Below are 26,022 nucleotides of genomic sequence, written 5' to 3'. Positions count from 1 at the left end.
ACACCATTCGTTAATGCAGGCTTCATGAGCATTTTCTATTCCTAGGAGTGATCCCTTTACCACAGCTCGGGGTTAGCAAGCTAGCAGGTCCCTAATACTTGCCTAAGTAGAATTTAAAGAACTAATTTTTATGGCAGAAATAGACAGCAATCAAATAGCCACCTTGCCTTGGATTAAGTATGTCAAGGTACCCAGGGCACTAAGTTTTCTCAAATCCTAAGCATGTGTTTTCTGGAAGGTGCATCCAAACACATTCAACACACACAACAGCTGGAAACATAGGTCTCTGGCATCAACAAGGACTAGCGCCGACTCCAGACACTTCGAAGTGAAAAGGGCTCCTGCCAGTCTCAGAGAACCGCAGTCGCCGTCGACTACCAGGGCCCACATCACAGCTTTTCAACTACAAAGGTTAACTAGCCAAGAACTACGTGAAAAAATGCCTCAGGGAAAGCACTTCTGGGGAAGGGGAGTCCGACAAATCACGTGCCGCCAGCCGGAACCCACGGATCACTCGGCGGGTTCCAGTCGCATTCGGTTACCGTGGAGACTACAGAACCAGCCGTCCGGCCCTCCGAGGCCGGCCCTCTTCCCAGCAGCCGTCACGCCACCTCCAGGCACTTTCCCTGCAGCCTTAGCCGCGGCGTCGTGCCCAAAAAGAGGCAGAGCAAGCAGCATTTGCCAGGGACTCTGCCGCAGAAGCCTGGTGTGCTTTAAAACACACAAGGCAGCGCGCGGGTGGGCTCGAGAAATCTCTTGATCCACGTGTCTGCCCCTGCGACGCGAACTCTGGGAGAGTGGTCTTCCCTCGGAAGGAAGAGCGCTTTGGTTATTCACATTGTTCTGCCATCAGTAACTCTTCTTTTCAGAACTCCTTCACCCTCCCTGCTTCCATCCTCGCCAGAGGAAGCATGGCATCTCCAGAGTTCCGAAGGCAGAACAAAAATCTTCACAAGACACTACCACTTCCCACTCTCAACCCAGTTTGAAATAATCCCTAAATTTTCTATAGTCCTCGCACGCAGATTCCTTAACTGTGGTTGCTAGTACTCGGAGCGGTGTATTTCTATCCCAGACCCACCTACTGCTGAGGGCACAGACCTTGACCATTTAACAGGGGCGGGAAGCCACACAGAGAACTGGCCAAAGGGTGCCCCACAGAAGGGAAAAGAAAATAACACCTGCTCTTCCCACCTGTTTTCCCCGCCCTCATTTCTGCACTTACGAACCACCGGTCCTTTGTTTACCAAGTTCCCAGTCCTATACAGCTCACTTCCTCGACCTCCTTCTTTATTAAACTCGCGGTCTTGCTTCAAACAACTTGTCAGGAAATTACATGCTAGACGAAAGGTTTATACAGGTGTCAAAATGCTGCACATAGCTCCTTAGAAAAGCGAGGTCAGCACCGTTTCCTTCGGAGTTTTGGAACGCCGAGACCTGAGCTCTAAAAGGCAAAGCGCACAAGCACGGCTCTCGACCTAAAGCCCCACGACTGGCTGGAAGGCGTCACGCGGATCGTACCATGCGGTGCAGCACCCCACACACGCGAGGGCAGGGCTGCGCCATGGGCGCTTCTCACCCCGCCCGCCTCGTGGCCGCTCTGGCTGGCGTCGATGTTCCGAGTTGGCCGCGCGACGCGGAAGTGAGGCCGGGAACGCGCGCGAGGTGACATGCGCAGCCTCGCTCAGAAGACCATAGGCGCGCGCCAAAGGCGGCCCCGCGCAAGGCCCGGCCTGGCCGGGGCGTGCGAAGATCGCTCAGTGGAACGCTCCTCACGCCGTAAAAAATACACAAGAGCTTCAAACTCTTGGAAAACTCCAATCCGGCCAGTACTAAGGAGACGCCCTCCACCCGGGCCCGAGAGTTACCGTGCGGGGCGTGGCCGGCCTCACCCGGAGTCCTTCACATCCCGCTGGGGGCGGGTTATTCTGTTCGGTTCGCACACCGTGTGTCCGCTCCAGCTGAAGAGCCTGCGCGCGCATAGGACGTACACGTCATCGCGCACGCGCTCCTACCCGCTCGGAGCCCGTCGCGCAAGCGCAAAAGGAGGCGCGAGCAGCACCTCCCTCGCCCCTCCCCCAACGCCAGGAGGCCAAACGGCCCGGGAGCTGCGACAAGACCCTTGGGACCCGCCCCTGGAGCTGAAGCGGCTGCCTTTCCGGGTACCAGCAACCGAGAAAAGCCTACTGAAGCTTCCAGAATCAAGAATGGCGAGGCAGGAGGGAGGCATCCCAATTCCCTCAGCCTCGCACACGAAGCCTTCGTGTAAACTGTGAAACCTTTGCCCGCGGGCTTTCTCATCTGTGCCTGCCACCTTTTCCCTTGGGCTCTTCGCTGGCCCCGCCCCTGCTGCGCCCAGCCCCACCCACGTGAGATTCCGCAGCCTCCGAGGCTTTACTAGCCCGTCAAAAGAATCTGAGATCTTCCTCCCCAGTATGCTGTGGTCTTGGAGAGGGCCACGACGTCGGGAAACCTTGAAGAAAAGATCCTGTGAGACGGGTGATCAATTAGCAACATCCACGACCGAAGACCACTAGTAAAGTAGGGAGGAGTCCGAAAACCTCAGTGCCAAGTGAGAAGGGAAGAAGAATTGCTACTAGCTCACCTGATTTAAAGATGTCGATAAAAACAGTAAAACGTGAAAATGAGAATTTTGCACGATAGAGAGTATTATCCTAGGTTAATGCCCCGATCCTGCGTTTTTAATTTTTGTTTGTTCGAGATATTTAAGCTAGGAGGTACAAACAAAAAAGTATGATGTGTCAAGCAACTGCTGAATTAACTTGATGGTATGGTATTTCTCCCAAACAAATATCAAAAATTTCTTCTTCCCTACCCCTTACCAGCCATTCTTTCTTCTCTGCTAACATCCACTAAAAAGACAGTCGTTTAAAGTGGGAGAAAAGAGGCAAAAGAGAAGTAGGAAGTAAGAGAGCATAGACTGTGGTCCACGTTTCCACTTTCCTGTCACTCAGAAGAATTGGCAAATACTGAGCACCTATTACCGGCTAGGTGACTTAATATAAAACACTGTGAAGGAGAAAGAGGCGATTACAAGAAAAGAGCCAAGAGGAAGAGGCTTATCCAACAAGACATTAATCTGTGCTGGACTCCAGGCATATTAGGAAGGGTCTTCTTTCTCTTCCTTCTGCTCTTCCTGAGAGGATACGCCACACCATGAGGAGAAACTGCTGAAATCAGTATGGAATGGAAAACATGCAGGCTAACGTTGACGGACTTCTGAAGTTGCTTGCTCTGAAGACCCCCATTCAAGCACTGTCCACCACAGCATTACCAGTGCAACAAAAGAATAATATGCAAGATCCTAGGCAAAACTGAAAAGTAAGTTTTCCACACCTTCCTCCTCTTCCCTGACCCCAAGAACCTCTTTCCTGGAAGCTGCCTTTTCAGAATCTCCCACCTCATCCAAGAATGCCTTCCTCTCAAAAGTCTAAGGTTTCCTCTTATAAAATTTCCATTTTCTGAAGCAAAAATAAAATTTGTGTTGACTTATTATTTAAGCATCTAATCCTAAAGTCTAAATGAATGATGACAGGTTAACAACCATGTCTAGCCAGAGATGCATCCCCAAAAGAACAAGTTAACATTGGAGAATCTGTGAGAACACCTTGGTGGTGAGGGAGAATGGAGTTTTTCTTTTGCTTCTCTCTCCCTACACCAAAAAAACATTATGAAATGCCAGGCACTTAAAAAAATTCAAGATTCAGCACTGGATCTGCTGTGGGAGAGGTAATCAACTTGTATTTTTTCAGAGTGGAATCTGCCTAACCTATAAAGAGCTAGCTGGTGGCTCAGACGGTAAAGCATCTGCGTCTGCCTGCAGTGCAGGAGACCCGGGTTCGATCCCTGGGTTGGGAAGATCCCCTGGAGAAGGAAATGGCAACCCACTCCAGTACTCTTGCCTGGAAAATTCCATGGACTGAGGAGCCTGGTAGGCTACAGTCCATGGAATGGCAAAGAGTCGGACACGACTGAGCGACTTCAGTAAAGAGCTAGAGATGTACTGTCAAGAATCTGAGAACTTATTAAAATGTTTTTATATGTAACCTAAAAATAACATTGCCACACCATTTTAGTGGCCTATTTTTGATTTATCATACTCCCTCTCTCTTTAGTCACTATGTCATGTCTGACTTCTGTAACCCCATGGACTATAGCCTGCCAGACTCCTCTGTCCACGGGATTCTCCAGGCAAGAATACTGGAGTGGGTTGCCATTTCCTTCTCCAGAGGATCTTCCCAACTCAGGGATCAAACCCAGGTCTCCTGCACTGCAGGCCGATTCTTTAGCAAATGAGCTACGAGGGAAGCCCAATATCATATCATATATGCTAGTACCAAGTAACCACTTTTTTGTTTTGGCTTCTTCAAGTAACCTCTGTGTTTACATTCAGTGTTAAATGCAGTGTTTCTCAGACTGGGATCCTTGGGTGTATTCTTAGCATATATACGAATGACTTCCTTTAAAAGGCTTATATAATCCAACTTTTAAAAATTCCAAACTAACTGCAAGAATTGAGGCTTGTGAGTTTCACAGGCAGACCTCAGTGGTTCAGTTGAAGAGGACTCAGTGACTACGTCTCTGCCCAGTTCTGGAATATTCTAGGAGTTTCCACATGACATCAGTTTGCTGGTGGATTCTGCTTAAGTTGAATCCACTTAAATCACTGGGACCAAGTGATTGAATCACTGGGGCCGAGCTTCAAGTGCCAGGAGATCCTGCTCCTTTCTATTGGAATTCTTTCATTTCAGTTAGAGAAATGAGCTCTAAACTCACTTTATTCATCCAGCCTGAGACAAAAGCTTTCCCTTGGATTTCCTTTGCTGGGCTTTCAAAGAGATTTTACTAAATATTAGGGGGGGTAGGGATACAGAATGCATGCTAAATCTGGCTAAAAAGTACAGTTTTGACCCAAGATTCTTTATAAACACATAAACCCTATCAATTTACATGAACATTTTTCCTACTCAACAAATATTTGAGTGCCTTGTATATGCTGAGGAGAGAAGACAGGCACCTCATGTACTGTTAAGATGTCTGCACTAGAACTCCAAAGAGTTGGCACAACTTAAACAGAATCCACCAGCAAGACAAACTATACTCCTTATCCAGTTTATTCAGATCCCACCTTCCCAGTTCAATTTCTACTGAAGACATGCCTCCCTCAAATGACTAAAAGAGAAAATGATGACACACTTCAGATGAGACCAGCACCACCCCTCATAACTCCTGGGTTACTATCCCGTCTATACCCTCTTGTTGTTGTTGTTGTTCAGTTGCTAAGTCGCATCCAACTCTTTGCGACCCCATGGACTGCACCACGCCAGGCTTCCTTATCCTTCACCATCTCCCGGAGTTTGCTCAAACTTATGTCCATTGAATCAGTGATGTCATCCAACCATCTAATCCTCTCTCGTCCCCTCTTTTTCTCCTGCCCTCAATCCTTCCCAGGAGCAAGGTCTTTTCCAAGGTCTATTCTTGCCTCGAGAACCCCATGAACAGTACAATATCTTAATACAATAAAGACCATTCTTGGAATATGAGCTGCATACAGACTAGGTCACAAAAGCGGCTTGTTTTTGTGTTTTAACGAAAAACAATGACAACTTTTACTAGCCATGTTTCACTAAAAACATGTGCTAGGCAAAAAAAAAAAGGGGATCATATCAACTTATATACAACTCCATCTTTGCCTACTATTTATTATTGCAACTAAAACCAACTCATATAGATAAAGTACAACTGGCTCAATATGTATAACTTAAAAGTGGCAGGACTCCTGCCCTGAAGCAGCTCTAATAATCTATCCAATGAATAACTTTAAAAGTTTCTTAATCGGACTTCCCTGGTGGTTCAGTGGTTAAGACTATGCCTTCCAATGCAGGGGGTGCAGGTTCGATCCCCAGTCAGGGAGCTAAGATCCCACATGCCTCACAGCCAAAACCAAAAACAGAAAGTAGAACCAGCATTGTAACAAATTCAATAAATACTTTTAAAAAATGGTCCACATCAAAAATACTTTAAAAATATAACTTTCTTAATCAGTATAGTAATATGATTAAAAGCATATTTTAGAAAATATCTGTTAATATCTATTAATAAAAGTAAGAATGGAAAAGAGAAACAAATGTGGTGGAATGTTATCAATGTTCATGAGGACACACCATTTCCTCTTGCTGCCCCATATCTTAAGCCTGCACAATCATATTTCTTACCCTTTGCCTAAGATCTTCTCAGATGCCTCAAACCTAACTTACTTATCCTTCATGCCTAGATTTAAATGTCACTTCTTCTAGAAACTTTCCTTAAACCTCAGTATCAGATGTCTCCCTGTTTTGTGCTCTCACAGTTTCATGTATTTCTTACAACATCTGCCACAACTGTAATTATTTTTAAAATTATGTATTAATGAATGTTTTGCCCACTAGACTGTTTGCTTTATTCTAGTGCCTAGCACAATCCCTGGAACAGAGCAGACACATATTTGTTGAACAAATGAACATGAAACTATAGGTCCCAGTTTTCCAGGCAAGTCTAAATACCAAATATTGAATTACTGTGCAAAAATTTGGGATTTGGAAAACAGGATCATACTACTATAAACCATATTCACATTAATAGTAACAAACAAACATCCTACTTTGGCCAACATTTTCCAAAAGTGTACAGTTGTAGTTGTAGTTCCACTGACTCTTAAATTTATTTTTCCTGAGAGAAATGGATAAATATTGTTGACAGGGCAGATGCTTCAAGAGGTAAGAACAGTTTTCAAGGAAAATCCAACTAGTTGTTGACAGCCTTTCATGCGTGACTTTTAACTGACTATTACCTAGGAAATCAACAAAGGCAAACAGATTCTTTGCATTGGGAGAAATTCTATGATTCCATAATTTACCATCTGGTAACAAAAGCAGCAAGTCATAACAGAGACTGCCATCTGCATATACCAAAAAAAAATCAGTAAGTATCTTCAAGATACAAGGATAACAGTGAATTTGTTTTAGTAATATTTAAAGAGGGAGATGTCAGAAATCAGTAAAATAAATGAAGTTCAGAAAGCTAGTTTCAGAAGGATTACAAAGCAAAAACAGAATAGGTCTAAAAGAAAAGTAAACTAAAGCCCTCAGAAGAAACATCTTATCCCGGAAAGCATAAAAAGAAGAACAGGAAAAAGTTTATAGCCTAGAGCAGCACAGGGATTTAAAACACACATGGGAGCATATAAAAACAAAAACTAGAACTATTGGCCAAAGAAGATGACTGAGAGACAGTAAACTGCAAGACTGGAATCAAGCAAAAACCAAGAAATCTATGACAGAAAAATACACTGAAAATCTGTCTGCAAATACATGTGAAAGAAATCATGCTTACTTTGCAAGAAGGGCACCACTGCCTCATGGAACTGAGCTGTGGTGATCAACATAGTGGTTCCGAGACTACTGCTGCTGCTAAGCCGCTTCAGTCATGTCCGACTCTGTGTGACCCCAAAGACGGCAGCCCACCAGGCTCCCCCGTCCCTGGGATTCTCCAGGCAAGAACACTGGAGTGGGTTGCCATTTCCTTCTCCAATGCATCAAAGTGAAAAGTGAAAGTGAAGTTGCTCAGTCGTGTCCAACTCTTAGCGACCCCATGGACTGTAGCCTACCATGCTCCTCTGTCCATGGGATTTTCCAGGCAAGAGTACTGGAGTGGGGTGCCACTGCGATTTCTAGCCATATAACAAGCTCCCTGGATAGCTAAGATTTGGTCTTCTTGGGAAAAAAATAACATAAAAGAGGACTGGGACAGGGTAATAAATCACCTTGCCATGAAGTCAAGAGTCAGCCTTTCCTCATCAGAAACAGTGGAAGGGAAGAGGATGTTAGAGCCAAGAGACACCCCAATCCAGACTAAAGGACAGGCACATGATTAGCAGGCTACACTGAGTGTATGTGTTAGTGGGGGGCAGAGAGTATTACTGAAAACAAGATACCTTTACCACTGTGGCAAGATTCTACACCCTTGATAGAGATATGTGAGAACAATGCAGTGAAACCAAGCACCAAGGTCAGATTGGGTGAGCCACCCACTCAATCAATGCATACTTAAGAAACACTGTGGGATACATAAGTGGCTCATGGAAACAAAAGAAGAGATAGGTCAAGCTACCCTTCAAGCATATCAGACATAAGCGAAAAACAGTTCAGTCGCTCAGTCAAGTCCGACTCTCTGCGACCACATGGACCGCTGCATGCCAGGCCTCCCTGTCCATCCCCAACTCCCGGAGTCCACCCAAACCCATGTCCATTGAGTTGGTAAGGCCATCCAACCATCTCATCCTCTGTCGTCCCCTTCTCCTCCTGCCCTCAATCTTTCCCAGCATCAGGGTCTTTTCAAATGAGTCAGTTCTTCACATCAGTGGCCAAAGAACTGGAGTTTCAGCTTCAACATTAGTCTTTCCAATCAACACCCAGGACTGATCTCCTTTAGGATGGACTGGCTGGATCTCCTTGCAGTCCAAGGGACTCTCAAGAGTCTTCTCCAACACCACAGTTCAAAAGCATCAATTCTTCAGCGCTCAGCTTTCTTTATAGTCCAACTCTCACATCCATGACTACTGGAAAAACCACAGCTTTAACTAGACAGACCTTTGTCAGCAAAGTAATGTCTCTGCTTTTTAATATGCTGTCTAGTTGATCATAACTTGCCTTCCAAGGAGTAAGTGTCTTTTAATTTCATGGCTGCAGTCACCATCTGCAATGATTTGGGAACCAAAAAAATAAAGTCAGACACTGTTTCCCCAAATATCTACCATGAAGTGATGGAACTAGATGCCATGATCTTAGTTTTCTGCATGTTGAGCTTTAAGCCAACTCTTTCACTCTCCTCTTTTACTTTCATCAAGAGGATCTTTAGTTCTTCACTTTCTGCCATAAAGGTGGTGTCATCTGCATATCTGAAGTTATTGATGTTTCTCCCAGCAATCTTGATTCCAGCCTGTGCTTCATCCAGCCCAGCGTTTCTCATGATGTACTCTGCATATAAGTTAAATAAGCAGGGTGACAATATACAGCCTTGATGTACTCCTTTCCTATTTGAAACCAGTCTGTTGTTCCATGTCCAGTTCTAACTGTTGCTTGCTGACCTGCATACAGATTTCTCAAGAGGCAAGTCAGGTAGTGTGGTATTCCAATCTCTTTCAGAATTTTCCACAGTTTATTGTGATCCACACAGTCAAAAGGCTTTGGCATAGTCAATAAAGCAGAAATAGATGTTTTTCTGGAACTCTCTTGCTTTTTCGATGATCCAAGGGAAAAACAGTGGGGTTAAAAAAGAAACTTGTTTATCTGAGAAGTAAACCTGAGATATTAAATATAACTTTAAAACAAACATTGAAAAAGGATTGTATAATCTTTACCCTTACTAAAAATGTTAGCTATGATCTAACCACTGGAGGGCAGGGAATACCTATTAAATGAAAGGAAAAGGATGTATTGAAATACAGAATACAAAGATTATTCAAGCAAGCTGAATACAGTATATTATCCAAATTATCTATATATAGATTGTAGAGATTACACAGAGCTGATATTTTTCATCCCAGGATTATTTCCAACCAACATTCTCTAAATAAGAATATAATCGGTTAAGAAATATGTGTTAAGCACCAACTATGTGCAAGGCACTGAACCAGGGATAGAAGAATGAATAAAAATAAGTGCCCTTGAGTTCTAGATGAAAAGACAGGATAATAATATTGCAAAGTTATTGTTGGCAGTTTGGAAAAATCCTTCTAGGAACACCATAGGAATGCACACAGTCTAGGAATTCTAACAGGTTACGAAGAAGAGAGGACTTTTGAGCTGGTTCCTGAAGGAAAAATAAAATTAATGGGAAAGAAAAGAAAAACAATAAAGGCAGTAGCTATATACTCAGTAAAGAGAACTACAATAAACTATTCAAAATCTGGAGATAGGGATGTCTTTGTAAAATAATGAAGTAAAGATCAATGCAACAAACAACTACAATTAGTACCATGTAGACATAACCTACCCTGAGAAATGGACTGGACACTGGGGAAATATTTATCCAGTCTGTAACTCCACAATGCTCATGATTCACTCATTCAAACATTTAGATCCCTACTCTGTACTGTCAAACATTTATCAGAGGTGTACAAAAGAAAAACTAGAGAAGCACAGGGAATGAAGAAACTGTCACTGAAGTATCACGGAAGACTTAGTGTTAAATAAAGGATGTCTAGAAGTTGACAAAGCAAAGGAGGAAAGGTATCCTAATTAGAAAATAGCTTGTGCAAATGTACCTGACATAAAATAGAATTCATACCTGACATAAAATAGAATTCATTAACTCCTCCAGTCAAACATTTTTTGTGCATTCACCACATACAGATCACAAAAACAAGACGTGATTTCTGCTCTGATAATCAATAATGACAGCAAAAAATAAAGCTATTGTTTTATGGCTTTCTGTCCAGGGAGAAAATAGAAACACAAATGAAGGACAGCTAAATCAGACTAAATCAAAGCTATGCTTTTTCCAGTAGTCATGTATGGATGTGAGAGTTAGAGAGTAAAGAAGGCTGAGTGCAGAAGAATTATGCTTTCAAATTGTGGTGCTGGAGAAGACCCTTGAGAGTTCCCTGGACTGCAAGGAGATCAAACCAGTCAATCCTAAAGGAAATCAGTCCTGGGTGTTCATTGGAAGGACTGATGTTGAAGCTGAAACTCCAATACTTTGGCCATCTGATGCGAAGAGCTTAGTTATTGGAAAAGTCCTTAATACTGGGAAAGGTTGAGTGCAGGAGAGAAGGGGCCGACAGAGGATGAGATGGCTGGATGACATCATCGACTCAATGGACACTGAGTTTGAGCAAACTCAGGGAGATAGTTAAAGCAGGGAAACCTGGCATGCTGCAGTCCATGGGGTTGCAAAGAGTCGGACATGACTGAGCGACTGAACAACAATATCAGACGAAGGAGGTTAGAAAAGAACTCCCAGAGAAAGTGAAGAATGACTAGAAATTAACAAGGTATGAAAGAGCAGCAGGCATAGTGGGTACAGAAGAACAGCACTTCAGACAAAAAGCAGCCTGTGTAAAGAGAGAAGAGGGGACACATTTAAGGGGACACAAGTACTATAATATGGCTACAATTTAAAAAGTCTGTGATCTACGGAGAAGCATAATTATAGGTCTAGAAAAGGCAAAGGGGCCATATTTTATATTACCTAGCAAATAAGAGGTGGAAATTCATCTTATAAGAAAGAAGATACAAAAATGAGCAATGTGAGATTCTGCCCGTTGCTATTCCATGTTAAAATGACCTATTAAAGAAACTGAGAACCTAAAAAAAAAAAAAAAAGTCATTCAAGGGATTAAAGAAGATATATGAAATACTCAAATTCACATGTTTTAAGAAAACTACTTCTGGCCACTGGTTAAGACCATGTGGAAGATGGTAAGACTAGAAGCTAATCAGACTTCTCTCCATATACACCTACATACTTGCTCACATCAGAAACTCAATTCTTGACACTTGCCCTCTTCCTTACCTGCCCAAAGTTCTAGCCAATCACCAAATTTTCCCGCTGTTTCAACATCCCTGACTTACTGACCATGATATGATCTCAAAAAGCACCACATAACTGCCCTTACTACAACTTACCACAGTTCTAATTTTTATATTTAATTGTACAATTATTTCATTGTCTTATTTCTTCCCCTATCCCACCACCACCACAAACTGACTAAATTAGAAATTGTATCCTTTTTAACCTCAACATTGTACCCTCTGTTTAGCACTTTTGAGTGTGTGTTAGTCAGCCAGTCATGTCCAACTCTTTGCCACCCCATGGACTGTAGCCAGCCAGGCTCCTCTGTCCATGGAATTCTCCAGGCAAGATTACTGGAGTGAGTTGAGATTTCCTTCTCCAGGGGATCTTCCCAACCCAGGGATTGAACTCAGGTCTCCTGCATTGAAGTGGAGGCTCCTACCGTCTGAGCTACTAGGGAAGCCTAGTTGTTAGAGGCACTCAATCTAAACCACTTTAAATCCACATATTTCATCCCATCTCCGCTACTGCCACCCTAGTCCTAAATAACAACAGTTCTTCCCTGAGCCACTGCAATGGCTTTTTTCTTTTTTTCGACAGACTGATCTCTAGGCGCTCATTCTAGCTCCTCCCTAGTCTATTCTCCACACAGCAGCAAGCGGCACTTTCTGAACATAAATCAGTTCATGCCAACTCTGCCATTTATGATCTTCCATTAGCTTTTCATTTCACTCAGAATAAAATCCAAACTCCTTAGTATGACCTACAGATCTTTGCATTCACGTCAATCTCCCCATAATGTACCATACTCCAGACACACAACCTTCTGTTCATCAAATGCTCCAAACCCTTTCCAAGGCCTTTGCATCACCTTTTCTTTTTGCCTGAAATGCTTCTAGTCCTCACAAACCCTCAGTTAACATTTATTCATCTTTCAAGTCTGTGTAAATGCCACTATCTCAATGCTATCCCTACTGCCAACTCTAAATTCTCTCAAAATATCCTGCTCTGTTACTTCATAACACTTATCAATATGTGTGATCACTTACTTGTGATCCTATAATGTCTATTTCCTCCACAAATAATAAAAGCTAACATTTATTGAGCATTCCAATAACCAATGACGCAGGAATTCTCTCAACTTCAAAGATGAAACTGAGGTACAGAAAGGTTAAGTAATTTGCTCTAGGTCATAAAAGAGTAAGGAGTCAAAATTTGAACCCAAAGTTCACACTTTTAAATCACTATACTACTGAATAACCTTTAAGAGAACAGAGTAACTGTGTTTGCTTTGTATATCATTATATACTTAGGCCTCGTGCTAAATATAAATCAGGCATTCACATATTTGCAGAATCAATGGATTAATAAACAAGAGACAGATGATTGGATTTGGAGGCATATGTGAAAGGGATAAGAATAAAGTGGGATAGAGGCAATGACAACAGCATCGATTTTGGACATGTAGAATAAAACATAGCTCAGGAACATCTTAGATCTCAACTTCTTAATTAGAAGACCACAGACTTTTAAGAAGTTCATGAAGGAACACTGCAAGACAGTATGCAAAACCCTAAGACAGCATGCAAGACTCCAGCGTTTCTAAGAGATCACATAAGGCAGTCTAACGGTTTTGCAATGCTGCTCAGGGTACCACAAATTACAATAAGGCAATAATGATGACAGCTTTTCAGGCACTACATTTACCCCTATATGTTGTGCCCAGTGCATATCCTAAGTCAAAACAAGAAGATAAAACTGAGCTTCAAATATCATACTTTTAAGATACAATGAAGTGTAGATAATTTTGTTATCAAACTAGATTGACAAAGCATTAAGTTGATTATGCAATGATACTACAGCTGTGCTGAAAGAATACAAAATACATCAACAGTACCAGAATAAGCAATCATCACAGTATTTCCAACTCATGGGAAAACACAATCAGAAAAATTAGAAAACTTAAAAAGAGGATCTCTTCACAGCTGAATTTCTGCACAAAAATAAAAATGAGGATGGAACCAAAATAAGCTTGTGAGTGGCTCATTTGTTAGCCACAAGGAAAGCCATTTCAATGGTGAGTTAATTAAATCAACTTATAACTACAGCAGTCAAAGAAATGTGTCTAGAGAAAATAAATTTGAGATTATAAACCTTTTGGCAAATATAGTAGCTCAAGGAGCTGAAGCCATTTGTTTTCAACATCAACAAAAAACTATTTCATTCATTAATTAAAATACAACCATACAATATCAAGGCAAATGATTTTGAGTGCTTTCCTTGGCTCTTGATGAGTCAGAAAATTAGCCTGTATGAATAATCTGCACACAGACAAGAATATTTTCAAAGAAACTTCCCAAACACTAATTTAGTGCAACCTGAAGTAGAATCTGCTAGGATGCATTACAACCGATGGGTAAAAATACACATGGGCAGAAAAGGGCTTAATTGGACAAATTTACAAAGTTTATGAAAATTTAGAAAGTTTAAAGCCTACAGTTATTCACTGTATTATTCATCATAAGGTACTTTGCAGAAAATAACTGAATCTATCTTATTTTATTCAACTAGTAGTGTCAGTGATTAACTTCCCTCTCATGGACTTTACTATCCTTGATTTCATGAATTTTTGTCAGAAATAGAAGATGAATATCCTGATTTGCCCTACCACTAAATAGTAGGCTTAGCAGTGGTAAAATTTTACTGTAATTTTCTGAGCTAAAATTTTTGTGAATGAGAAGAACTGCCCTAAACAACTATTATTAAACAGTGAATAGTCTTGTAAATTAGCTTTTGCTACAGTCTCGATAGGGGCTTCCCAGGTGGTGCAGTGGTAAAGAATCTGCTTGCAATTAGGAGACACAAGAGATGTGGGTTCAATCCCTGGGTCGGGAAGATCCCCTGGAGAAGGAAATGGCAAGCCACTCTGGTATTCTTGCTTGGGAAAACACATGGACAGAGGAACCTGGCGGGATACAGTCCATGGGATCACAGAATCGTACATGATTGAGCAACTACACACGCACACACACACAGACTTGATAGTGGAACTTCCTCAAATAATTTTTAAAAAAACAGAACTTCCATATGACCCAGCAATTCCACTCCTGGGAATATATCCAAAAAAAAATTCAAAAAGATAACACGCACCCCCATGTTCACAGCAGCACTATTAACAATTGCCAAAATATGGAATGAATAAAGAAGATGTGATATATCTTCACACAAACACACACATACATGCATGCTGAAAAAGTTATACATACATACACACACACACACATACATGCATGCTGAAAAAGTTATACATACATACACACACACACACACACACACACACACACACACACACAACTACTCAGCCATAAAAAAAAGAATGAAACTTTGCCATTTACAACGATATTGATGGACTTGGAGAGGATTATGCTAAGTAAATCAGACACAGAAAGACAAATACTGTATCACTTATATGTGGAATCTAAAAAATAAAACTAGTGAATATAACAACAACAACAACAAAATAAAAGTCGCATAGATACAGAGCAGAAACCAGTGCTTATCTATGGAAAGGAATAAACCAGGGGTTGAGAATTAAGAGGTACAAACTACTATGTATAAAATAATTAAACTACAAGGATATATGGTATGGCACAGGGAATAAAGTCAATATTTTATGATAACTATAAATGGAATATAAAGATTTTCTCACCGTTCTCTCTTTTCACTATAATCTGTATCTCCACAGAGCCAAAAGTGATTGCCATTCACTTGCCTTTCTACTGAAGCTTCCAGATCATGATCACCCTCCTTCATGGCCCCACATTCAAGATATTTCTTCTCCTCATCACTAGCATCTTCTGATCCCTTAGTCATACCTTCCTCCTTCACTGAAAACGTAGGAGCCCAGTTCCAAGTAATCTTCTCTACTAAGTTTCCTATTACAATTTTGGGAGATTTCAGTGTCCATGAAGATTACCCATCCAATTAATGTCCATTAGAATACACAGACCTCTTCAGTTTCAAGGATTCTTAGCTCAACTCTGTTTTAACCATCTATTATTCTTCGGCTCTATACTCTGAATCACACCATCACTTGAAACTGCTCTCCCTCGATTACTACAACAGCTCACAAAAATCTTACTCTGGCTTTACTTACTCTATTTAATTTACTTACTTTACAGAAACCTCTTGTCCCTCAAATCTTGATTCCTCCCAACCCAGAGCCTATGGTTGGACATTTAAATATCTCAGCAGCAACTTCAGATTTGCACCCCATTCTCTGAACCTGACCACAACACCACAGCTCCAGGTCCACAACCTCTTGCTCCTTCCCCTTTGCCTCTCTCTGTCCTCTTCTTCCCCGCCTCCTTGATCACCTGCCATTTACTCTTCCACCAACTGTAAGGGGGATTCCATCCTTAGCCCCTACTGAAACTGCTTTCAAGGTCACCATGACTTCATAGTCATCAAATGAGTATCTTTCCTGTCTTTATTTTTTTTATATGCCAATGTACTATATTTGACACTGTTACTGTCTCCCTCCTGAATTTTTCTACTCATTAACATGCTGGCCAGCACACAGCACACACTCAAATATATTTGAATAAATGCATAAGGGTACAAAATGAAACAACATCATGCGCTTCTCTAGAGAGAATGAGTATGAGTCAATAGCCCATGAAACATTCATGGTAATTAACCAAAACTCAAGGACCAAATTAGACTAAGCAGCATGTATCAGTAATGGAACAATTAGTTCAATTACATGATTTTCTCCAGTCGTCTTCAACACCAGAAATCATAAACAGAAAACTAGGACTGATGATAGGCAAGGGCAAAATAATGAAAATTCTACAAGAATCTAGAGTGCTAAGAAAAGCACAATACAAACCTTTTTTTTTTTTGTATTTTTTTACTAAGTACCATATGATAAATTCCTATACATGATTTTAAAAAGGACTATGCCTATGTGTCATGAGGACACACAGAAAAGAAAACAGCTAAACATTCATCAGTCTGCAGCACTAAATGATTAAAAATTCATAAATAAACTTGAAGTTTAGTTTTTCAGAAGTTATGAGAAGTGAACTAGCTGAAGATACTCACGAGAATGTAGAATTACTGCCATCTCAAGCCAAACTTAAACTACAGAAAATTCACTTTGCTTCTAAGCAGATTTCTTCCCACACATTTTCCCTTAATTATTCCCACTGTCAGCATTTTAAATGATTTCAGGTGCTAATGTCAGCAGCAGTACTTAATAAAATGCATGCCTGATTTATATTTGGAAAGGTTTCTTTACAAGATAAAGACACAGGGACCAAACACTATGGTCCAAACACACCAGAATCCTCTATACCGTCTTGCTATCTGGAGTATTTTGATACAGTAAACTATATAGTCCATACAAAGCAAATGGCTTTCTCCAACACTTGACTACTAACAACAGGCTACAGATTTGGAGAGCATTTTAAGTTTCTAAAGCATTTTAACATATACTCATTTCATTTTTAACTCACACCAAGTCTATGAAACAGGCAAGGTAAGCATTTATGCTCTTTTACATCATGAAAAAACTAAGTTGTTCTCATTATAAATCCCATAGCTAAAAGCAACGATCAGGCACCATCGCTTACAAATTTTCTCCTCTCTCCTATTCCTTTGTCCTCAACCATTCTTATCTCTTTCCTATCCATCATAAAGGAAAATGTATTTTTTCTTTCTAAAACTAATCCCCAATGAAACTCTTAAGACTAAAACCCCCAACCTCCTGTAGAATCTTCAGTTAACTCCTTTTTCTCACCCACGATATCTGTCTTTCCTCTAACTCCATCTCCTCATTCTATAAATATGTTCAAGTCTTCCCTTCTTAAAAAAAAAGAATCTTTTTTCTCTCAACTCTATTTGTCCCACAAGCTGTGACCCACTTTCCCTCCATCCTTTCACTGATAAACATTTAGAGTCTACAACCGAAGGCACCTGCACTACACTTTAATCACTCCACTAAAACGTTTCTTATTAAAGGTCACCAATGAATTTCTAGTAACCAAACTCAATAACCACTCTTCAGTTCTTATCCTTCAGTTTTGGGCCTTTAACCTAAGGTATTTGACACCACTGACCACTTAACCCTTCCTAAAACTTGCTTTACCCCTGGGCTCTACTGTGTCCCCCTCTCCTTATTTTTCTACCACTGACTTCCTTCTTAGTCTCCTTTACTTAATTCTCATCTTTTGCAAACTACCTCCATGTTGATCCTCTGCAGCGTTCCCCTTCTCCTTTCATCTCTTCAGCTAAACACACTTTGTGAGGTCTCTTCCATTCCCAACCCCTAAGGAACAAACCATATGCCTATGATTTCCTAAATTCTATCGTCTCTACACACTCTTTCGTTCTGCGGCGGCTGAGAGGAGCAACACCCGAGGTCAGGGGCGGCGGCCAAGAGGAGCAACCCCACGTTCAAGGTCAGGAGGGGCGGCCGTGAAGAGATACCCCTCATCCAAGGTAAGGGGCAGCAGTTGCGCTTTGCTGGAGCAGCCGTGAAGAGATACCCAACGCCCAAGGTAAGAGAAACCCAAGTAAGACGGTAGGTGTTGCGAGAGGTCATCAGAGGGCAGACACACTGAAACCATACTCACAGAAAACTAGTCAATCTGATCACACGGACCACAGCCTTGTCTAACTCAATGAAACTAAGCCATGCCATGTGGGGCCACCCAAGATGGGCAGGTCATGGTGGAGAGGTCTGACAGAATGTGGTCCACTGGAGAAGGGAATGGCAAACCACTTCAGTATTCTTGCCTTGAGAACCCCATGAACAGTATGAAAAGGCAAAATGATAGGATACTGAAAGAGGAACTCCCCAGGTCAGTAGGTGCCCAACATGCTAGTGGAGATGAGAGGAGAAATAACTCCACAAATGACGACGAGATGGAGCCAAAGCAAAAACAATACCCAGCTGTGGATGTGACTGGTGATGGAAGCAAGGTCCGATGCTGTAAAGAGCAATATTGCATAGGAACCTGGAATGTTAGGTCCATGAATCAAGGCAAGTTGGAAGTGGTCAAACAGGAGGTGGCAAGAGTGAACGTCGACATTCTAGGAATCGGCGAACTAAAATGGACTGGAATGGGTGAATTTAACTCAGATGACCATTGTATCTATTACTGTGGGCAGGAATCCCTCAAAAGAAATGGAGTAGCCATCATGGTCAACAAAACAGTCCAAAATGCAGTACTTGGATCCAATCTCAAAAACGACAGAATGATCTCTGTTCGTTTCCAAGGCAAACCATTCAATATCACAGTAATCCAAGTCTATGCCCCAACCAGTAACGCTGAAGAAGCTGAAGTTGAACAGTTCTATGAAGACCTATAAGACCTTTTAGAACTAACACCTAAAAAAGATGTCATTTTCATTATAGGGGACTGGAATGCAAAAGTAAGAAGTCAAGAAACACCTGGAGTAACAGGCAAACTTGGCCTTGGAATACGGAATGAAGCAGGGCAAAGGCTAATAGAGTTTTGCCAAGAGAACACACTGGTCATAGCAAAAACCCTCTTCCAGCAACAAAGAGAAGACTTTACACATGGACATCACCGAAGTCAAGAAACACCTGGGGTAACAGGCAAACTTGGCCTTGGAATACGGAATGAAGCAGGGCAAAGGCTAATAGAGTTTTGCCAAGAGAACACACTGGTCATAGCAAAAACCCTCTTCCAGCAACACAGAGAAGACTTCACACATGGACATCACCAGATAGTCAACACCAAAATCAGATTGATTATATTCTCTGCAGCCAAAGATGGAGAAGCTCTATACAGTCAGCAAAAACAAGACCAGGAGCTGACTGTGGCTCAGATCATGAACTCCTTATTGCCAAATTCAGACTTAAATTGAAGAAAGTAGGGAAAACCACTACACCATTCAGCTATGACCTAAATCAAAGCCCTTATGATTATACAGTGGAAGTGAGAAATAGATTTAAGGGACAAGATCTGATAGATAAAGAGTGCCTGATGAACTATGGAATGAGGTTCGTGACATTGTACAGGAGACAGGGATCAAGACCATCCCCATGGAAAAGAAATGCAAAAAAGCAAAATGGCTGTCTGAGGAGGCCTTACAAATAGCTGTGAAAAGAAGAGAGGGGAAAAGCAAAGGAGAAAAGGAAAGATATAAGCATCTGAATGCAGAGTTCCAAAGAATAGCAAGGAGAGATAAGAAAGCCTTCCTCAGCGATCAATGCAAAGAAATAGAGGAAAACAACAGAATGGGAAAGACTAGAGATCTCTTCAAGAAAATTAGAGATACCAAGGGAACATTTCATGCAAAGACGGGCTTGATAAAGGACAGAAATGGTCTGGACCTAACAGAAGCAGAAGATATTAAGAAGAGGTGGCAAGAATACACAGAAGAACTGTACAAAAAAGATCTTCACGACCCAGATAATCACCGTGGTGTGATCACTCACCTAGAGCCAGACATCCTGGAATGTGAAGCCAAGCGGGCCTTAGAAAGCATCACTAAGAACAAAGCTAGTGGAGGTGATGGAATTCCACTTGAGCTATTTCAAATCCTGAAAGATGATGCTGTGAAAGTGCTGCACTAAATATGCCAGCAAATTTGGAAAACTCAGCAGTGGCCACAGGACTGGAAAAGGTCAGTTTTTATTCCAATCCCAAAGAAAGGCAATGCCAAAGAATGCTCAAACTACCGCACAATTGCACTCGTCTCACATGCTAGTAAAGTAATGCTCAAAATTCTCCAAGCTAGGCTTCAGCAATACGTTAACGGTGAACTTCCTGATGTTCAAGCTGGTTTTAGAAAAGGCAGAGGAACCAGAGATCAAATTGCCAACATACGGTGGATCATCGAAAAAGCAAGAGAGTTCCAGAAAAACATCTATTTCTGCTTTATTGACTATGCCAAAGCCTTTGACTGTGTGGATCACAATAAACTGTTGAAAATTCTGAAAGAAATGGGAATACCAGACCACCTGGCCTGCCTCTTGAGAAACCTATATGCAAGTCAGGAACCAACAGTTAGAACTGGACATGGAACAACAGACTGGTTCCAAACAGGAAAAGGCTATATATTGTCACCCTGCTTATTTAACTTCTATGCAGAGTACATCATGAAAAACGCTGGAATGGAAGAAACACAAGCTGGAATCAATATTGCCGGGAGAAATATCAATAACTTCAGATATGCAGATGACACCACCCTATGGCAGAAAGTGAAGAGGAACTAAAAAGCCTCTTGATGAAAGTGAAAGAGGAGAGAGAGAAAGTTGGCTTAAAGCTCAACATTCAGAAAACGAAGATCATGGCATCTGGTCCCATCACTTCATGGGAAATAGATGGGGAAACAGTGGAAACAGGGTCAGACTTTTATTTTTGGGGGCTCCAAAAGCACTGCAGGTGGTGACTGCAGCCATGAAATTAAAAGACGCTTACTCCTTGGAAGGAAAGTTATGACCAACCAAATAGCATATCAAAAGCAGAGATACTATTTTGCCAACAAAGGTCCGTCTAGTCAAGGCTATGGTTTTTCCAGTGGTCACGTATGGATGTGAGAGTTGGACTGTGAAGAAAGTTGAGTGCCAAAGAATTGATGCTTTTGAACTGTGGTGTTGGAGAAGACTCTTGAGAGTCCCTTGGACTGCAAGGAGATCCAACCAGTCCATTCTAAAGGAGATAAGTCCTGGGTGTTCTTTGGAAGGATGATGCTAAAGCTGAAACTCCAGTACTTTGGCCACCTCATGCAAAGAGCTGACTCATTGGAATCTGATGCTGGGAGGGATTGGGGGCAGGTGGAGAAAGGGACGACAGAGGATGAGATGGCTGGATGGCATCACCGACTCGATGGACATGAGTTTGAGTGAACTCTGGGAGTTGGTGATGGACAGGGAGGCCTGGCGTGCTGCGATTCATGGGGTCACAAAGAGTCAGACACGACTGAGAGACTAGACTGAACTGAGAACAAAACAAAAGTGATATCAAATCTCTGGGTAGGAAGGAGAAAAAGAGGAAAGTGGGATAATTTTCTAAGCTTAAAAACAAACAAATTATAATGAAAATATAGGATTGACTGCATAAAAAATTTAAAGTTCTATAGACTAAGACAACATAGAAAATAGATAAAATACACACATACAACTATTAATTATAAGGATACCTATAAATATATAGATAGATATATGGACGAATCAGGGAATTTACTAAAGAAGAAAGTGAACTATTACATAAAACCACTGAAAATGTTCAACATTACTGGCAATTCAGGAATTTCAATTCAGACCTATTATTTTTTTCAATAATGAGGCAATCCATCTATCTTTCATAAGATTTAAAATTGTCCTTGAGCCTCCCCAAATTAAGAATTACCATTCTAGATACATTTCTATACATGTTCTAAGACTATCAGCTTTTATTATTGTTGTTTTTTTCCCCAGTCTGATAACATTATTTGACAATCAACAGAGTTCTCATCTACATTAACTGTAGATTTTTTAAATCCATGGAATTCTCCAGGCAAGAATAGAGGAGTGGGTAGCCTTTCCCTTCTCCAGGGGATCTTCCCAACCCAGGGATCAAACCCAGGTCTCCCATATTGCGGGTGGATTCTTTACCAACTGAGCCACCAGAGAAAGCTATGGTTTTTCCAGTAGTCATGTACAGACGTGAGCTGGATCATAAAGAAGGCTGAGCACCTAATAATTGATGCTTTTGAATTGTGATGCTGGAGAAAACTATTGAGAGTCCCTTGGACTGCAAGGAGATCAAACAGGTGAATCCTAAAGGAATCAACCCTGAATATTCCATTAGAAGGACTGATGCTGAAGCTTCAATATTTTGGCCCCTGATGCGAATAGCCGATTCATTGGAAAAGACCCTGATGCTAGGAAAGATTGAGGGCGAAAGGAGAAGGTCCTCAGATGGGAGCTTTCCCGGGGAGTTTGGGGAATAAAGGGAAAGCAAGGAGACATTAGGACTAAAGAGAAGGGATATAGAGGAACAATAATAGAAAATGAAGTCAGAGTTTAATGGGGGAAGAGGATTCTTAATGTCCACCAATGTCCCTAAGTATCTCCAGTCATCTTTGCTGAGTATGCCAAAACCCAAGGCCTAACTGTTGTCTGATTCTGAGCCACTTCTATAGCTAATCACATAGGCAATTAAGGAAGCCAAGGCAAGACAACCACAACATAACCACTATATAACGGCTCACTCCTGGGAGGAGGGTTAGGGCAGACACGGGAGTTGGAGATTTAGGAGCAGTAGGAGATCAAGGCTCAGTTTTCAGCAGGTCAAGTTTGAAATCCTGTTAGATATCTAACAGTTGGGTAGACAACTGAATATGAGTGTATATTTCAGATAAAAGGCAAAAGCTAGAGGTATAAATTTGGAAGTCATCAGTGTAAGAGACTCCGAGAAGGCGATGGCACCCCACTCCAGTACTCTTGCCTGGAAAATCCCATGGATGGAGGAGCCTGGTGGGCTGCAGTCCATGGGGTCATACAGAGACGGACATGACTGAAGCAACTTAGCAGCAGCAGCAGCAGCAGCAGAATAAGAGACTAAATGAGACAAGGCAATAAAGTTGGGTTTTTTGGCTGTGCCACACAGCTTACAGTATTCAGTTTCCTGACTGAATCCAGGCTGTGGCAATAAAAGCCTGGAATCCTAAAACCACCATGGAACTCCCACAAAGATCTTTTTTTTTTTAAGGGAATGACCAAGATATGAGCCCTGGGGCATTCTAACACTGAGAGGTAGGAAGATTAGGAGGAACTAGGAAACACCGAGGAGGAGAGACCCCGATATAAGAAGAGAACTAGGAAAATGTGTGTCCTGGAAGCAAATGGAAAAATGGTTTCAAGAACAGGGAAGTAATCAACTGTGGTAAAGCTGCTGACAGATCATGTGAAATGAGGAATGACCACTAGACTAACAATGTGGAGACAGATGGTCAAAAGGTATAATTCTAGAGGACTAATGGGTCAAAAACCTAATTAAATTCAAGAAAAAAAATGATAGGAGATTAACTGTAGGTATGGAGACAAATGAAAATGAAAGTGTTAGTCTCTCAGTCCTGGCCTCTATGTGATCCCATGAGAGTTTCACTCTAACAAGCATTCATTTAGTCAGTGAATGATGAATGAATGCATCCCTAACCTTTCAAGTGTGCAGAGAATTAGCATACTTTGCTCATGGAAATATTTATAAAACAGTATAATCTCTTTGGAAAAGACCCACTACCCACTCCAATTGGTTTTTTTAATGCATAAAATATACAGATAGATAAACAGGTATCTCTAGAAAGGAATTCACCAAAATGTTAAAGCACTGGCTATCACAGCACTGCAAGATTACAGCTGACTTTAATTATCATCTATATAATATTTCTGTATTCTTCGTATGTTCTAAAATGAACATGTGTAGCTTTTATAATCAATAGCTTTTAAATGTTCATAGCCTCTGCCTCAGAAAGATGTATCTTAAGTATTGCTCTTAGGGAAACCACCTGAAATTTAGAAAAGGTTTTATGCACTAAAATTTTTATCAGCAACCCTGTCTGTAACACTCTTTTTTTGGTCACACCACACGGCTTGCAGGATCTCAGTCCCCCTACCAGTGACTGAACCCAGGCCATGGCAGTGAAAGCCTGAACTCCTAACCACTAGACCACCAGGGAACTCTCTGATGAAGAACTTTTTTTTAAAAGTGAATGTAAAAAATCTCATAAAAGCTAAATTGCATTTAATTATACATTTGATAAGCCACTTTCAGTGAAGCACTTCCCTGGTGGTACAGTGGATGAGAATCCACCTGCCAATGCAGGGGACACAGGTTTGATCTCTGGCCCAGGAAGATTCCACATGCCACAGAGTAACTAAGCCTGTGAGCTGCAACTACTGAAGCCCGCGTACCTAGAGCCTGAGCTCTGCAACAAGAGAAGCCACTGCAATAAGAACCCAATGGTGGCGGTGCAGCCGATGGGGCAATGAAGCCACTGCAATCACACCACAACAAAGAGTAGCCCCTGCTCGCTGCAACTCGAGAAAGTCTGCACACAACAAAATAAAATAAATTTTCAACGAAAGGAACAGTCCCTGAAATAAGACACAGCACATTTGCTTCTCCCTGGTTATGATACTTCTACATGGCAACCTTGTAGGAATAGGCTCTCCATAATCCCTGGGAGCAGATGGTCAAGTCCATGCTGCTCCTGGCCCCAGAGCTCAACAAGGAAGGACAACCTCACTGTGGAGCTGATGAAGCTCTTTGGGCAGCTGCAGGCCAAGGACAAACAAGGTCCCATCAGCTGCAACACCATCTGCCTGGGCAAAATCAGCTCCTACTTCAATACCAGCACAAGACACAGGGGCCTCACCTCTGCCTCTAGGTGGCCACTAAGGACCTATTTGCACCATCTCAGGCCACAGGTGTTTTGGGCTTCACTGCCACCCATAACTTTCACTCGATGAAAAATTAAGCCCACAAGATCCTCCCTGCCTGTGCTCTGCAGCCTCACTGTGGATTCTGAGAAATCCACGCAGGATGAGGACTTCAAGGCCATTCAAAGCTCCTGTCCAAACTGGAGTCTCTGTCAGAGGACCCCACACAGCTGGCCAAAGTGGATTTCTCATGTAGACAGCTGGGCAGGCTGGGCCATGACAGGGGTCGCGTCGCTCACTTCTGTGCTGATCTAGGCACACCCCATGGCTTAGCCAAGACCACCCATGCCTGCCATACCCACGACCTCAGGCCACTGGGAGACACAAAAGAGGAGGGCAAGGATACAGAAGAGGCCAGCAGTGATGGGAGGACGAAGCCTGGGGCGGCTTCAACTAGAAGGTCAAATGTGTGTCAACCATGCAAGACTGCTACAGTACGAAGGGCCAAGACACCTGGGCTGGGCAGAGCAACAGTCCAGCCACAAATCCCCAGAGTCAGACTGGAACAGTTGGGAAGCTGAGGGTTCATGGGAGCAAAGTTGGCAGGAGCACATCTCCCAGAGCTGTCCCTGAGGATGCACAGTTGGCCAGTGAATATAACTGGGGTGGACCAGAGCTTAGAGACAAAGGTGATCCCTTTGCTGCCCTGTCAGCACATCAAGAGCTGGTGCCCAGCCAAGACCAGACTCTTGGTATTGATGACAACTAGGAGGACCTGGAGACTGAGAGCCAATAGGCGAAGACTAAGCTAGCCTAGAAGAATCACAAGGAGTATCAGCAGGAGGTGGAGGCCAACCACACTGAGAAAAAGGTGGCCAAGGACCTCATGAAGCTGGACTGAATCCCTGGGGTGGGCACTTCCCAGTTACAGAGAGCAGGCCCCAGAGATGTATGTATTATACAAGCCATGTGACCCAGGCTGGCCTGGCCAGGCACATCTCACATGTGTATAATCAGAGCCACAGTAAATTCTATTTTAAAGATGG

At 42.2% G+C, this 26,022-nt stretch overlaps 1 protein-coding gene and 1 pseudogene across 1 annotated transcript in view; one reads left to right on the top strand and one right to left on the bottom strand.

Annotated features, from left to right (window-relative positions):
* Positions 1-26,022, bottom strand: part of MGA (MAX dimerization protein MGA) — a 147,045-nt gene that overhangs the window by 97,778 nt on the left and 23,245 nt on the right. The window lies entirely within an intron of this gene.
* LOC128054793 (N-terminal kinase-like protein) lies at positions 1,671-25,877 on the top strand (annotated as a pseudogene).

The sequence above is a fragment of the Budorcas taxicolor genome, chromosome 10 (assembly GCF_023091745.1).
Source record: "Budorcas taxicolor isolate Tak-1 chromosome 10, Takin1.1, whole genome shotgun sequence".
NCBI classification, from domain to species: domain Eukaryota; kingdom Metazoa; phylum Chordata; class Mammalia; order Artiodactyla; family Bovidae; genus Budorcas; species Budorcas taxicolor.
This window is presented reverse-complemented; position numbering and strand designations above follow the sequence as displayed.